This window comes from Macaca fascicularis, chromosome 1 (genome assembly GCF_037993035.2).
Source record: "Macaca fascicularis isolate 582-1 chromosome 1, T2T-MFA8v1.1".
NCBI classification, from domain to species: Eukaryota; Metazoa; Chordata; class Mammalia; order Primates; family Cercopithecidae; genus Macaca; species Macaca fascicularis.
In genome coordinates, this window is record NC_088375.1 from 138765702 (window position 1) to 138781463 (window position 15762).

At 38.9% G+C, this 15762-nt stretch overlaps 1 long non-coding RNA gene across 7 annotated transcripts in view; it reads right to left on the reverse strand.

The window, feature by feature from the left end:
* The window catches only part of LOC102121041 (uncharacterized), a 293022-nt gene that overhangs the window by 158007 nt on the left and 119253 nt on the right, over positions 1–15762 (reverse strand). For all 7 annotated transcript variants that reach the window (XR_010576886.2, XR_010576884.2, XR_010576885.2 and 4 more), the window contains 2 exons: positions 14154–14228; positions 8626–8987 (listed from right to left, as the gene is read on the reverse strand). This is a non-coding gene — a long non-coding RNA (uncharacterized lncRNA). The remainder of the gene's footprint in view (positions 1–8625; positions 8988–14153; positions 14229–15762) is intronic.

Sequence of the window (15762 nt, forward strand, 5' to 3'; positions counted from 1 at the left end):
TAAACACAAGTACATGTGGAAGAAATCTTTTTTTTTTTTTCATCTAAGTAAAATAAAATCTGACTCTGAGCCTCATGCCTGTTGGGCTGGCAAGAAATTCTGTCACCATTACTGAAGGCCTTTTCTTCTCTCAGGGTCACTTTAGAGTTCAGGAGGTTAAAGGGGTAAAAGCCATGACTCTCCAGCCTGTCACACTTGCCTCTAACATCCCGATTTTTTAAGCCACTAGTGGTCCCTTAAAAAGTGGTGGTCTTTCCACATGCCCCACAGTAAACACCATGGAAAGACTGAAAACGCTTTGCCTGGAGTTCAGCCTTTCTGGGTGCTTCTTCCACTTTGGAGCTCAACCAGAGTGCTGCCATTGTGACCCAAAGAAGACCCCAGTCATCCCTAGACCTGGGGTACCTCTGACCTCACTGCTTCTCAGAGACAGTTACTTTCTGGCCCTTTTCACCAAAAGGCTAGGGTTGGGAGAGTGAGACATCACAAAAATTTATATGATACATTTTTTCCAATATATATATATATCTGAAAACCTTTCATATTAGGAAACTCACTAAGCCTAGGAGTGACCTAGTCCATCACTGATAAACTCTGACAGTTTTTAAAGTTGAATCCCTATTTCTTTTACCCATTGGTATCAGTTGAACCCTCAGGAACACACAGTTCCTGTCCAATATAAGAATGGTGAAAAACTTTAATCCAAGTCACTGTACAGAATTTACTGCTGAAAGCACTTTGCTGAGGGGGATTGTGAGGCTGTACCTGGTGTTTGAAGGGAACAAAGGCTTTGTTTAATTATTGATGGGAAACATGGCGGCATCATGGGGAATTGTCAGACCTGGACTAATCCATCTTCTGAACAATAATCCTTCAAAGGTTTGAAGCCCCTTGAGTTGCCATTTCTCCAGACCAAACACCACCACCTCCTTCAGGCATCTGCTTTATGACCCAATTTTAACTCGTCTCACAAATTGTTTTCTTTCTTCTGAGCAAAAGTCACTATTCCCATCTCCCTCTTAAAGTGTAGAGACCAGAAGTGATCATAAACATATGAAGATGTCTATGTGGGAAATACTGGCCAATTAGGTCTCATCTCCAAAGATTATCCAACAAAAGGAGATGGGCTGTAGAAAAACAGCAGATACCTAATCTGGATACAATGAAGATCTTGTTCATTTACTTTTAATTCTTCAATCTTCAAGTCTCTGTGCCTTCAAAATGCCAATCTCTCTCTCTTTCCTACTACTCCCTTCTTTACATTCTTCACTGCTAATGCCAATTAATTTTTCAAATTAAAGTGGCATCTCTTCTAACCCTGTTAGTCAGACCAGGTACTCTTTCTGTATTCCCACCAGCCCCTGTGATGTCTCTAGCAAAGCACTTTCCACCTGCTCTTAGGATTGTCTGCTAGGTTCACCAACTCTCCATATTGATCTGATGCCTGAGACACTGACTTACTGGCCTGCAGGTTGACATTTTAAGAAAATGCCTGGCATCTAGGAGGGGTGCAAATATATGTACTAATGGAAATGGATAATTTGTGTGATAAAACACTGGAGTGAACACCAGTGGGACAATCTGGGAAAGTCTCCTGGTGCTCATCAAAGACATGAAAGTGGACAGAGGTATTGTTCATTGAGATTCTCCTTTCACTTATTCACTCATCACTCACTGCATGCAAGAAGAGCTCTGCCCAAAGCATCCCATCCCCAAAAAATAGACATGCATGTCTGCTCATAGAGTAATGAGACCTATTAGGAGCAATGCATAAAATTTCCATGTTGATCTCCAGTCATCTGACAGAAGCCTTCACTTGTTTAAGTCCCATTAGACTGGCATTTTTGTGGTGGCCCAGGGATTCACAATAGTGAGACTGTAATAGAAACTAAAAAGGCAGGGTAGCGCCCAAGATGGCCAAATAGGAACAGCTCCAGCCTCCAGCTCCCAGCATGAGCGACACAGAAGACGGGTGATTTCTGCATTTTCAACTGAGGTGCAGACCGACACATCACACCTCACATGGTTGGGTACACACTGAGACGAAGCTTCCAGAACAAGAATCAGACAGCAACACTTGCTGTTCAGCAATATTCTATCTTCTGCAGCCTCCACTGCTGATACCCAGGCAAACAGCATCTGGAGTGGACTTCAAGCAAACTCCAAAAGACCTGCAGCTGAGGTCCTGACTGTTGGAAGGAAAACTAACAAACAGAAAGGACACCCACACCAAAACCCCATAAGTACGTCACCATCATCAAAGACCAAAGGCAGATAAAACCACAAAGATGGGGAAAAAGCAGTGCTGAAAAGTTGGAAATTCAAAAAATCAGAGCGCATCTCCCCCTCCAATGGAATGCAGCTCATCGCCAGCAACAGAACAAAGCTGGACGGAGAATGACTTTGACGAGCTGAGAGAAGGCTTCAGTCAATCAAAGTTCTCAGAGCTAAAGGAGGAAATACGTAACCAGTGCAAAGAAACTAAAAACCTTGAAAAAAGAATGGATGAATGGATAAGTACAATAATCAATGCAGAGAAGACCTTAAAATAACTGATAGAGATGAAAACCATGACACGAGAACTACGTGAAAAATGCACAAGCTTCAGTAACCGACTCGGTCAACTGGAAGAAAGATTATCAGTGATTGAAGATCAAATGAATGAAATGAAGCGAGAAGAGAAATGTAGGGAAAAAAGAGTAAAAGGAAATGAACAAAGCCTCCAAGAAATATGGGATTATGTGAAAAGACCAAATCTACGTATGATTGGTGTGCCTGAAAGTGATGGGGAAAATGGAACCAAGTTGGAAAACACTCTGCAGGATATCATCCAGGAGAACTTTCCCAACCTAGTAAGGCAGGCCAACATTCAAATTCAGGAAATACAGAGAACGCCACAAAGATACTCCTCGAAAAGAGCAACTCCAAAACACATAATTGTCAGATTCACCAAAGTTGAAATGAAGGAAAAAATGTTAAGGGCAGCCAGAGAGAAAGGTCGAGTTACCCACAAAGGAAAGCCCATCAGACTAACAGCAGATCTCTTGGCAGCAACTCTCCAAGCCAGAAGAGAGTGGGTGCCAATATTCAACATTCTTAAAGAAAAGAATTTTCAACCCAGAATTTCATATCCAGCCAAACTAAGTTTCATAAGTGAAGGAGAAATAAAATCCTTTGCAGACAAGCAAATGCTTAGAGATTTTGTCACCACCAGGCCTGCCCTACAAGAGGTCCTGAAGGAAGCACTAAACATGGAAAGGAACAACCGGTACCAGGCATTGCAAAAACATGCCAAAATGTAAAGTCCATCGATGCTAGGAAGAAACTGCATCAACTAATGAGCAAAATAACCAGCTAATATCATAATGACAGGATCAAGTTCACACATAACAATATTATCCTTAAATGTAAATGGACTAAATGGTCCAATTAAAAGACACAGACTGGCAAATTGGATAAAGAGTCAAGACCCATCAGTTTGCTGTATTCAGGAGACCCATCTCACATGCAGAGACACACATAGGCTCAAAATAAAGGGATGGAGGAAGATCTACCAAGCAAATGGAAAACAAAAAAAAAAGCAGGGGTTGCAATCCTAGTCTTTGATTAAACAGACTTTAAACCATCAAAGATCAAAAGAGACAAAGAAGGCCATTACATAATGGTAAAGGGATCAATTCAACAAGAAGAGCTAACTGTCCTAAATATATATGCACCAAATACAAGAGCACCCAGATTCATAAAGCAAGTCCTTAGAGACTTACAAAGAGACTTAGACTCCCATACAATAATAATGGGAGACTTCAACACCCCACTGTCAACATTAGACAGATCAACGAGACAGAAAGTAAACAAGGATATCCAGGAATTGAGCTCAACTCCACACCAAGCGGACCTAATACACATCTACAGAACTCTCCACCCCAAATCAACAGAATATACATTCTTCTCAGCACCACATCGCACTTATTCCAAAATTTACCACATAGTTGGAAGTAAAGCACTCCTCAGCAAATGTAAAAGAACAGAAATTATAACAAACTCTCTCTCAGACCACAGTGTAATGAAACTATAACTCAGGACTAAGAAAGTCAATCAAAACTGCTCAACTACATGGAAACTGAAAAACCTGCTCCTGAATGACTACTGGGTACATAAGGAAATGAAGGCAGAAATAAAGATGTTCTTTGAAACCAATGAGAACAAAGATACAACATACCACAATCTCTGGAACACATTTAAAGCTGTGTGTAGAGGGAAATTTATAGCACTAAATGCCCACAAGAGAAAGCTGGAAAGATCTAAAATTGACACCCTAACATCACAATTAAAAGAACTAGAGAAGCAAGAGCAAACACATTCAAAAGCTAGCAGAAGGTAAGAAATAACTAAGATCAGAGCAGAACTGAAGGAGATACAGATACAAAAAACCCTCCGAAAAATCAATGAATCCGGGAGCTGGTTGTTTGAAAAGATCAACAAAATTGACAGACTGCTAGCAAGCCTAATAAAGAAGAAAAGAGAGAAGAATCAAATAGACGCAATAAAAAATGATAAAGGGGATATCACCACTGACCCCACAGAAATACAAACTACCATCAGAGAATTCTATAAACACCTTTATGCAAATAAACTAGAAAACCTGGAAGAAATGGATAATTTCCTGGACACTTACACTCTTCCAAGACTAAACCAGGAAGAAGTTGAATCCCTGAATAGACCAATAGCAGGCTCTGACATTGAGGCAATAATTAATAGCCTACCAACCAAAAAAAGTCCAGGACCAGATGGATTCACAGCTGAATTCTACCAGAGGTACAAGGAGGAGCTGGTACCATTCCTTCAGAAACTATTCCAATCAATAGAAAAAGAGGGAATCCTCCCTAACTCATTTTATGAATTTTATGAGGCCAACATCATCCTGATACCAAAGCCTCACAGAAACACAACAAAGAAAGAGAATTTTAGACCAATATCCCTGACTAACATCAGTGCAAAAATCCTCAATAAAATACTGGCAAGCCGAATCCAGGAGCACATCAAAAAGCTTATCCACCATGATCAAATGGGCTTCATCCCTGATATGCAAGGCTGGTTCAACACATGCAAATCAATAAACATAATTCAGCATACACAGAACCAAAGACAAAAACCATATCATTATCTCAATAGAAGCAGAAAAGGCCTTTGACAAAATTCAACAGCCCTTCATGCTAAAAACTCTCAATATATTCAGTATTGATGGAATGTATCTCCAAATAATAAGAGCTTTATGACAAACCCACAGCCAAAATCTTACTGAATGGGCAAAAACTGGAAGCATTCCCTTTGAAAACTGGCACAAGACAGGGATGCCCTCTCTCATTCAACATACTGTTGGAAGTTCTGGCTAGGGCAATCAAGCAAGAGAAAGAAATAAAGAGTATTCGGTTAGGAAAAGAAGAAGTCAAATTATCCCTGTTTGCAGATGACATGATTGTATATTTAGAAAACCCCATCATCTCAGCCCAAAATCTCCTTAAGCTGATAAGCAAATTCAGCAAAGTCTCAGGATACAAAATCAATGTGCAAAAATCACAAGCATTTTTATACACCAGTAACAGACAAACAGAGAGTCAAATCATGAATGAACTCCCATTCACAATAGCTTCAAAGAGAATAAAATACCTAGGAATCCAATTTACAAGGGATGTAATGGACCTCTTCAAGGAGGACTACAAACCACTACTTAGTGAAATAAAAGAGGACACAAACAAATGGAAGAACATTCCATGCTCATGGATAGGAAGAATCAATATTGTGAAAATGGCCATACTGCCCAAGGTAATTTATAGATTCAATGCCATCCCCATCAAGCTACCAATGACTTTCTTCACAGAATTGGAAAAAACTGCTTTAAAGTTCATATGGAACCAAAAAAGACCCCGCATTGACAAGACAATCCTAAGCCAAAAGAACAAAGCTGGAGGCATCACGCTACCTGACTTCAAACTGTACTACAAGGCTACAGTAACCAAAACAGCATGGTACTGGTACCAAAACAGAGATATAGACCAATGGAACAGAACAGAGTCCTCAGAAATAATACCACATATCTACAGCCATCTGATCTTTGACAAACCTGAGAAAAACAAGAAATGGGTAAAGGATTCCCTATTTAATAAATGGTGCTGGGAAAATTGGCTAGCCATAAATAGAAAGCTGAAACTGGATCCTTTCCTTACTCCTTATACAAAAATTAATTCAAGATGGATTAGAGACTTAAATATTAGACCTAAAACCATAAAAACCCTAGGAGAAAACCTAAGTAATACCATTCAGGATATATGCATGGGCAAGGACTTCATGTCTAAAACACCAAAAGCAACAGCAACAAAAGCCAAAATTGACAAATGGGATCTAATTAAACTAAAGAGCTTCTGCACAGCAAAAGAAACTACTGTCAGAGTGAACAGGCAACCTACAGAATGGGAGAAAATTTTTGCAATCTACTCATCTGACAAAGGGCTAATATCCAGAACCTACAAAGAACTCAAACAGATTTACAGGAAAAAAGCAAACAACCCCATCAAAAAGTGGGCAAACGATGTGAACAGACACTTCTCAAAAGAAGACATTCATATAGCCAACAGACACATGAAAAAATGCTCATCATCACTTGCCATCAGAGAAATGCAAATCAAAACCACAATGAGATACCATCTCACACCAGTTAGAATGGCAATCATTAAAAAATCAGGAAACAACAGGTGCTGGAGAGGATGTGGAGAAATAGGAACACTTTTACACTGTTGGTGGGACTGTAAACTAGTTCAACCATTGTGGAAAACAGTATGGCGATTCCTCAAGGATCTAGAACTAGAAATACCATTTGACCCAGCCATCCCATTACTGGGTATTTACCCAAAGGATTATAAATCATGCTGCTATAAAGATACATGCACACGTATGTTTATTGCGGCACTATTCACAATAGCAAAGACTTGGAATCAACCCAAATGTCCATCAGTGACAGACTGGATTAAGAAAATGTGGCACATATACACCATAGAATACTATGCAGCCATAAAAAAGGATGAATTTATGTCCTTTTTAGGGACATGGATGCAGCTGGAAACCATCATCCTCAGCAAACTATCGCAAGAACAGAAAACCAAACACCGCATGTTCTCACTCACAGGTGGGAAGTGAACAATAAGAACACTTGGACACAGGAAGGGGAATATCACACATTGGGGGCCTATTGTGGGGAGGGGACAGTGGGGAGGGATAGCATTAGGAGATATACCTAATGTAAATGACGAGTTGATGGGTGCAGCACACCAACATGGCACATGTATACATATGTAACAAACCTGCACGTTGTGCATGTGTACCCTAGAACTTAAAGTATAACAATAATAAAAATAAATAAATAAATAAATAAATAAAGGAGTGAGTCACCACACCCAGTCAAGAATGTTGCTTTTTAAATGGATAAAATAAAATACGTTGAATTACCAAAAAAAAAAAAAGAAAGAAAGAAAGTAAAAGAAACTAAAAAGGCAGGGGAAGGGGGAGTTTTCAAAGCGTGGCTTTCAGACAATAGGAACACGGGCAAAGATGGGAACATGGGAAATGTGGCAGGGCTTGCTCCGGAGTCTCCCTGGCTCCCTTTCTGCACTGACTGCACAAGATAGGGCAGAGACCACTCTGATAAGAGTCACACGGCATAAGCAAAATCCCAGGAGCACTTTGAAAGATGCAGGGACAGGAGGAGCATGGTGATAAAGAAACCACTGTTCTACAGACAAAGATAAATTAATAACCCACACTGAAGGAACTGTCTCAACTCATCTGCCACTAGGCTTTCTTTTCAGATATGACACCACTGACAATGCTTACAAGATAGAATGAGATCAGATTTGCCAAAGGGGCATGTGTGGGCTCCAAGCCCTGTAATCCTTCCCCAGCCATACCCAAAAGATAAAGTTTAGGTGGCAAATTTTACTTGGTACAATTGAATATTTTTGTCTTGCTTCCCTAAAGAAGCTACCATCAGAAGTGGCTATGTTAAAATCACATAAAATGGGTATTGTTTTAAGAAAAAAAACTATGTTTTTTAGAATTCCAACTAGGCAAATTTTTTTAATTTCACGAGACCTTTTTTATAAAAAGCAAATTAAATCTATTTGAGGTAGGCCCTGAATGACTGTGATTCGATTCTGTTGGGGGCGTTTACTCTTGGCTGTGCCTAGAAAAGAAGATTCACAGTAAATGGCCTATGGGGGTGACTGCCATTTACCACCATGTTTTCATAAATGGAAGCAGCCAGGCAAAGAGCACAGCTGTCACATTTCCTAAACACGCTTCGAGGGTGGGAGCTACTTGAGCAACAGCCAATGTGACAGGCAGGTTGCCTCACACAGCAGATCTAAAATTTTATTAGCAACAATTTGAACTATTCAGGCAGGTTAAATGCCTTGTGTTTATGTATAAAGATAGATCAGTTCACTCATCTTGCATTTTCCTTGGCTGTTGATCAGTTCTAAAAACGAATCTGCAATGCGTCCAGTGTTCTCTAATATTGGAAATGGTCAGTGATCAAAGGAAGAGTAAAGCACACTAGATAAATGAAAGATTCACCTGGACCAGAAATCTGAAAAGGTTTATTTAATCCTCTTCCCCTGTGCATCTTCCTGTTGCAGATTCCAATTGGAGTGGAAATGCCAGGTTGCTCAGAGAGACGGTTGTCCTTGTAATGTGTCTTGGCCAATTGGAAACTGGCAGCATTCCGGCTCTCTTGAGAACTTCCTCTTGCCAAGCTCCTAAGACATTTCCCAAGACTTAGTGGATTGGCCAATTGTACAACATTTCACTAAGCACACAAACTTTTCATAGCACATTCCAGACTTTGCAGAACACTGAGTTGTTAGTGAAGTGGGGAAAAAAATGGCGTTTTATTCTTGTCTCCTGAGATGCTTCCAAATGTCATTATCATGGTCTCCCTAAAAGAGTGAAACATAATGCAAATTCCCTTTAAGGTAAGACCAATTAAGGGACACTTAAGTTTAGAGGAAAAACAAAAGCATAGATGAAACCACTTTAACAAATTAACCAAAAATTCAATTCTGGTCCTTATAAGAACTTAACCTTTTGTTCAGGATCAGTTATAACATCATTAACTTCATTCAAAAAAATATATTTATCCTGGGAACAGAATAGAAAAGGTCAAGAACTAGATTCCAAAACTTTAAAAGAGAAAGCTAGATCTCTAAATTAATAGATGAATTCAACCTTTTGGAAAAACATTTTGTATTTATTAATAAGATTTTTACTGTAGCAGGGGGAAATTACTAAATTGTTAGCTGAGAACCAATGGTAGAAATTATGTGAATGCCTACTTCACTTGAACCCTTCTAAAATTATGGTGTTGATTCACATATAATTAAAAGCCCTCAGAAAATATCCTACAGCCTGTGATGGGGGTCATTAAATAAATTAGACTAATTCCGATTTTACAAATGCAATTGTAAATTAAATAAAGTATCAAAAACAAATTCAATCACAGCTGTTTGGAAGAGTTTGTTGCTTAAAAACTTCACTCATCACCAAATAATATAATTAGGCAATTACCAAGTGACAACTGAGTGATGATTATAGCAGTCAAAGCAAAAGGGCAGAAGTCTTAAACTCCCAGAAAAGTCACTCACAGACAGATCACAATCAACCAAAGAGGGTATCTATTGACTAATTTTGCCTGACTTTCAGGTCAGCAACAGCTTTTTGCCAATTGGTAACTAGACGCACAACCAGTGAATCCATTAGGCACCGTGGATGCAGGACCTAGGGCCGGCAATACTTTTAGGGGCCCATGAAAATGTTTTAATTTGTTTTAAAAACAGAAGGAAAAAAACTTTTAGGTTAAAGAAAATGGTTTAGCATGCAATGTTAATAGAGTCATCTTACCAACTCAGTCATGAAACATAATTTTTACTTTGAGGTTTATGGAAGAGGGGCCCATGAAGGCAGAAGCACCCAGGACCCATGAACTCATTAGGGGGCCCCGTCTAGACCCTCCCAAGGGACCCCAGGTGAGTCAGCTGCCTTGGTGAGGGGCAGAGGCCAGCCGGATGTAGGAGGGAAAGTGGAAAGAAGGCAGGCTGAATGAAGTACAGAATGTGGCCAAGAACTTTATGGCATAAGACTAAGGGTGTAGGTCACACGTAGGCGAGAGCTCGGTTTTACCAAGATGGTGGCAGGCCTGAGGTTCTAGGCTACATAAAACCAAAAGCTTTGTTTTCTTCACCACTGTACCTCCGTATCAGGTGTGGTGCCTGACGCATAATAATTTAGGGTGTGTTACGAAAACTACCAAACAGAAATAAGAAAGGAATGTGTCCCTGTCATGCAATTATTTATACCACTTCTATAACTACTAGCACCAGCTCTACTGATTCCTCAACAATATGCTTCTTTTACATCCACCTAGATCAACTGTCTGCCACCAGGAGTAAATTCACACTGAGGCAAGTTTGGTGGTGGCTAGACCATGGATCTCAGTTAAGTCTGACTCCTTCACATACCAGGACTGGAACTTTAAGAAAGTTCTTTACCCTTTCTAAAGCTCAGTTGCCTCATATATGACATGAGGATATTTGTTCCCACCCTAAGTGTCATGAGGACAAAAAGAGACCATGTGTGTCATCTGCTAAGTCCAATGACTGCAACACTTACGTTCCTTTTGTGTCAATTCTGTATTACCTGGCATATAACAATGTTTCATAATATTTCTTTACTAGTGCCCCTAAAATTTACCTCTAAATATTTTCAGTTGGCTCATTCTCCATGCAACTGTTAACTAAAGATATTCCTAGATTAAAAAGTGAAGATGAACAGAAGCCAACCAGCTGCTTGGTGACCCAAATGATTATTAAGTATTAACTTACACCATCACAAGGTCCCACAATAGGCTTCTGCAAGCTTGAGGAGCAAGGAGAGGCAGTCCAAGTCTCAAAACTGAAGAACTTGGAGTCGATGTTTGAGGGCAGGAAGCATTCAGCACGAGAGAAAGATGTAGGCTGGAGGGTTAGGTCAGTCTTGCCTTTTCACGTTTTTCTACCTGCTTTATATTGATTGGCAGCTGATTAGATTTTGCCCACCAGATTAAGGGTGGGTCTGTCTTCCTCAGCCCACTGACTCAAATGTTAATCTCCTTTAGCAACACCCTCACAGACACTCCCAGGACCAATATTTTGCAGCCTTCAGTGCAATCAAGTTGACACTCAGTATTAACCATCATAAACTAAAAATTCATAATGTTAAAAAATTTCAAATGTTTTCTAGCAGTATAGTCACTAAACTTTCCTGTTGTATTCTGAAGTATTGGGAGTGTTTTCCCTCCCATCTCTCAATATCTCAGTGTGAGCAGCATCCACTTATTAAATATTCATCAGTTTATGTATAAAGCTTTCCCTTAAAATTTTTAGTATTCAATTCTATCTTTTTAATCTGAAACTTTATTAGAAACAGTCTTAAATAAGGGAAAACACCATCCAATGCCAATGAGGTTGCAAATATAACGTTGAGTTGTTTCAACACATTGCAAACACAAATGGTCTAATATATTTAAATGGACATTACGCAATTAAAAGGATACTGATTGGCTCCATAGGCTATGTCATCTAGCCCCATCATCTATTTAGACAAGGATTATTTCTACCCATTATAATAAGAAAATTGAATAATGTGATTTTCAGGCCTTGTAAGGTCACATTTCAGTTAATTTTGAATTCTTCTGGTTAATGTATGAAATTATGGTAAATTTATTTCTTTTAGAAAGTGTTCTGCAGTTATTCTGCATCCATTTGAACCCTTTGAATTAAGCCAATTAAATCCCTGTTTGCATTATTATTTCTGCTGTAGGCAGGTGATTGAATTTTATCAATTTCTCCCCTAATAGTCAAAACATACATCTACTTACTACACTTAAAATCATGCCTTTCTCCTACGTTGTTCTACCTTTGGCTTCCTCCCAGTTTTTCTCAGGAACTAGTAACAATCACTCTTCGAAATATAGATGGGAAAATCTTCATCACTATTCCAAAAACATTTTTACTTTGGTGAGTTCATAAGTGATCTTTTTCTCACTAGTATATATTTTAGATATTTAACTCATAAGTAAATTGGGCTTATTCTAGTCATTTCCACAAGGATTCTCCTATTGGTCTTCATAATACAGAGTTTGTACCTTGGACGGCAATCCTAATGCTCTCCTGACCAGTCACTTTACTTGCAGATAGGAACTTCTGAGTTCTTATTTTGCTTAATATCTAACCGAGAACATGCCTGTTAACCTAATTTATATTATCCCTGCTCTGCCTAACATAAAATTCTAGAAAATAGACATCATTCATTAAGTAGCTCAGTCAGGATATGCCATTTATGTTCCCAAGTCATTTGATTCTGTTGGGCTTTCTCTTGCAGCTGCCAGTCTCTTTAAATCCTTCCTCACTTTCACCCTTGTCCTTTTACTTTTTTTTTCTTTTTATTTTTTTAATCTTTAACTTTTTTTAATTAATATTTTACTTTAAGTTTTGGGATACATGTGCAGAATGTGCAGGTTTGTTACAGAGGTGTGCATGTGCCATAGTGGTTTGCTGTAGCTATCAACACATTATCTAGGTTTCAAGCCTCTCATCCAGTAGGTATTTGTACCTTATTTTCTTTCATATGTAGTCACACCTGACCTTCTTCTCAGTCTTTTTTATTTCCCCAGAGCAACTTCCGTTAGGTTCCCCAGCTCTCTATGCCTTTTTTTTCAGCTGCCTTCTTAATTTTTGAATAATCTCCTACCCTAAGGCCCTTCTAGCTTCATCTTCAACTAGCTTCTGAAAGCCCCCTTCTGCTGGGAGCTTCATTATGCTGATTTGCCTGCCAGTGACACTCTCCAGGCCTCATTCGCATGAATGCTGTCCTGGACAAATCCAAGTGCCGGCACTTTAGGAGAAAGGCACTGTCTGTTTCCATCTCTTCTAAAGCACCATGTCTGGCTCTAAAAATAACATCTCCCATCAGAATAATATTCCTTAACTCAGTGTCAGAGCCTACCACCCAAGCCATGGCCACATCTGCCAAGTTAGCTTCCATTCTTCCTTCAGATTCTTTTTTTTTTTTTTTCAAGTTTTCTAGAAGTTCTAGGGCCAAAAGTCCCTAGAAGGTGAAAAGGAAGGTGATATATTTTTTATAATAAAAGAACAGGAAAAGCCATTGTGAACATTGTAGGGTCATTTTGTGCTAGCAGCAAAAGGGCTGACTATTCATATGATATAGAAATGAAAAGATGGGTGATTTAATAAAAAGTTCTGAGGCTTCACTGGTCTTATCTCCCATCTCTTTCATTTTCAGAAGTATTTTGAAGGGAGTTTAGGCAATAGTAACGATCTGTCATGAGTTTGGTTCCCTAAAAATCTCAAGTTATCCAAAAGGATTTTTGTTGTTGTTGTTGGCTTTTTATCTTTAAAAAGAGTAATTACTCAAATATTTTTTAAATTTCTGATCATTGTATAGTACGTGAGCAAAGTGAAATGTTTGTGTGTTTTGTTTTTTGTTTTTTTGTTTTTTGACACGGAGTCTCGCTCTGTCACCCAGGCTGGAGTGCAGTGGCGCGATCTCGGCTCATTGCAAGCTCCGCCTCCCGGGTTCACGCCATTCTCCTGCCTCAGCCTCCTGAGTAGCTGGGACTACAGGCGCCCGCCACCGCGCCCGGCTAATTTTTTGTAGTTTTAGTAGAGACAGGATTTCACCGTGTTAGCCAAGATGGTCTCGATCTCCTGACCTCGTGATCCGCCCGCCTCAGCCTCCCAAAGTGCTGGGATTACAGGCGTGAGCCACCATGCCTGGCCTGAAATGTGGTATTTTTTATGTTTAAATATATATATATATATACACACACACACACACACGTAGGGAGATTGCTCAAGCTAATTTTCATTCCATTTACATTCAGAAAGGAAAAGGTCTCTATATTTCAGGGGGTGTCTATAATATTTTGTTTTTATGGAAACATTAGGAAGAGGAAGCAAATTATGCAGGACTCCATTTAGTTCTGACTGCCTCAAAATACAAACTGCTGAGGTTTTATAGGCTTGCACTAAGAAAAGAAAAATACTTACCACCTAATTCCAGACATTTTGTGACTTATGAACCACTAGGCATAAAATCATTGAGTCTCCAAGGCAAGAAAGAACCTAAAGTAGAAACAAGGCAATCAAGTCAGTCAATAATGAAGATCAAAAGTAAAACTTTCATTCCTGAAGAAGCCTTTTTGGAAGTTTTACAATATTTGCCTTTTTAAAATTTGTTTGTTTTGGGCCTGCATACATCTGGTCAGAATCTTCCTATTCCTCATTTCTAGTGGTTTTCCTAACTCAATTAACATTTAAGGTACATTATTTACAAGGTAATGGTAGGACTTGATTTTTTTTAAAAGTTAAAATAATTATGTGTTATTTATTTACTTAAATAAAGGTCACACATTCATTCAAGACATTCAAATGTCTTCAGGAGCTAAACAGATGGCCTATTGCATTGCACAGCTCCAAGGTACTATTAATTTCTGCCATATTCCACAGAAATGGCAGAATGCTAATAATACATAAATGGAGCTGGGAAACCCAGTGGACTGCCTACAGTAGGTAAAGTAACTGTGTAAAATGGCCCTGGATCAAGGAAGCAGAGGGGACTGTTGCCAAAGGAGGGTGCAGGACCCTGCAAACAAAGCAAATGCATGTCTGCAAACTGAATTTTGGACAGTAGGTCAAATGTTTACGATTTCATTCTATAAATAGATTAGGGAAGTATTTGTCTATGGATAATTACATTGTATCTCCTATATTATTAAAATTGTTCTACTGCCATGTCTGATTTTTGGTTTTTGTAAATTCTCTTTCAATTACCAGATTTTAAGGAGAATTTAAAAATCAAAAGGCAGTATAGCAGTGGGGTCTATGCTATTCCACAAGCAGATCGATCACTACTTATATTGTCTGTTAGTACAGGAATGTAATGACAAATCTGTTTCCACAGCAACACATGATTTTTAGATTCAAATGAAGTTATTATTTAGACATTCATTTATTTATTTGTTTTGGGTCTGCATACATCCTGCTTCTTCGCATCTTCATCCTGTCCACATCTGTCCAATGATTGTTCAACAAAATTTATTTTTTCTCAATAAGTAGGCAAGGTACTCTGCAAGGTGGCACAGTCCTTACCTACAAAAAGCTTACTGTTTAGAGAAGTAACAAATAGATACACAAAGCTATGTGGAATTGCTATATATCAGTTGTTTTTAAAATGCAGTAGTTGGTACAAAAAAGGGAAAAATTGGGAAATATAAGAAAGGCAGTGAATGCATCAAAGAGATATCTGCACTTCCATGTGTATCACAGCACTATTCATAATAGCTGAAACATAGAATCAACCTAAGTGCCCATCAATAGATGAATAGAGAAAATGTGGTACGTCTACAATGAATTGGTCCATTCTCATGCTGCTACGAAGAAATACTGGAGACTGGGTGATTTATAAAGAGGTTTAGCTAACTGTCAATTCCACTTGGCTGGGGAGGCCTCAGGAAACTTACAATCATGTCAGAGACGGAAGCAAACACATCCTCCTTCACATGGCAGCAGGAAGGAGAAGTGCTGAACAAAGTGGGAAAAATCCCCTTATAAAACCATCAGATCTCGTGAGAACTCACTCACTATCATGAAAAAAGCA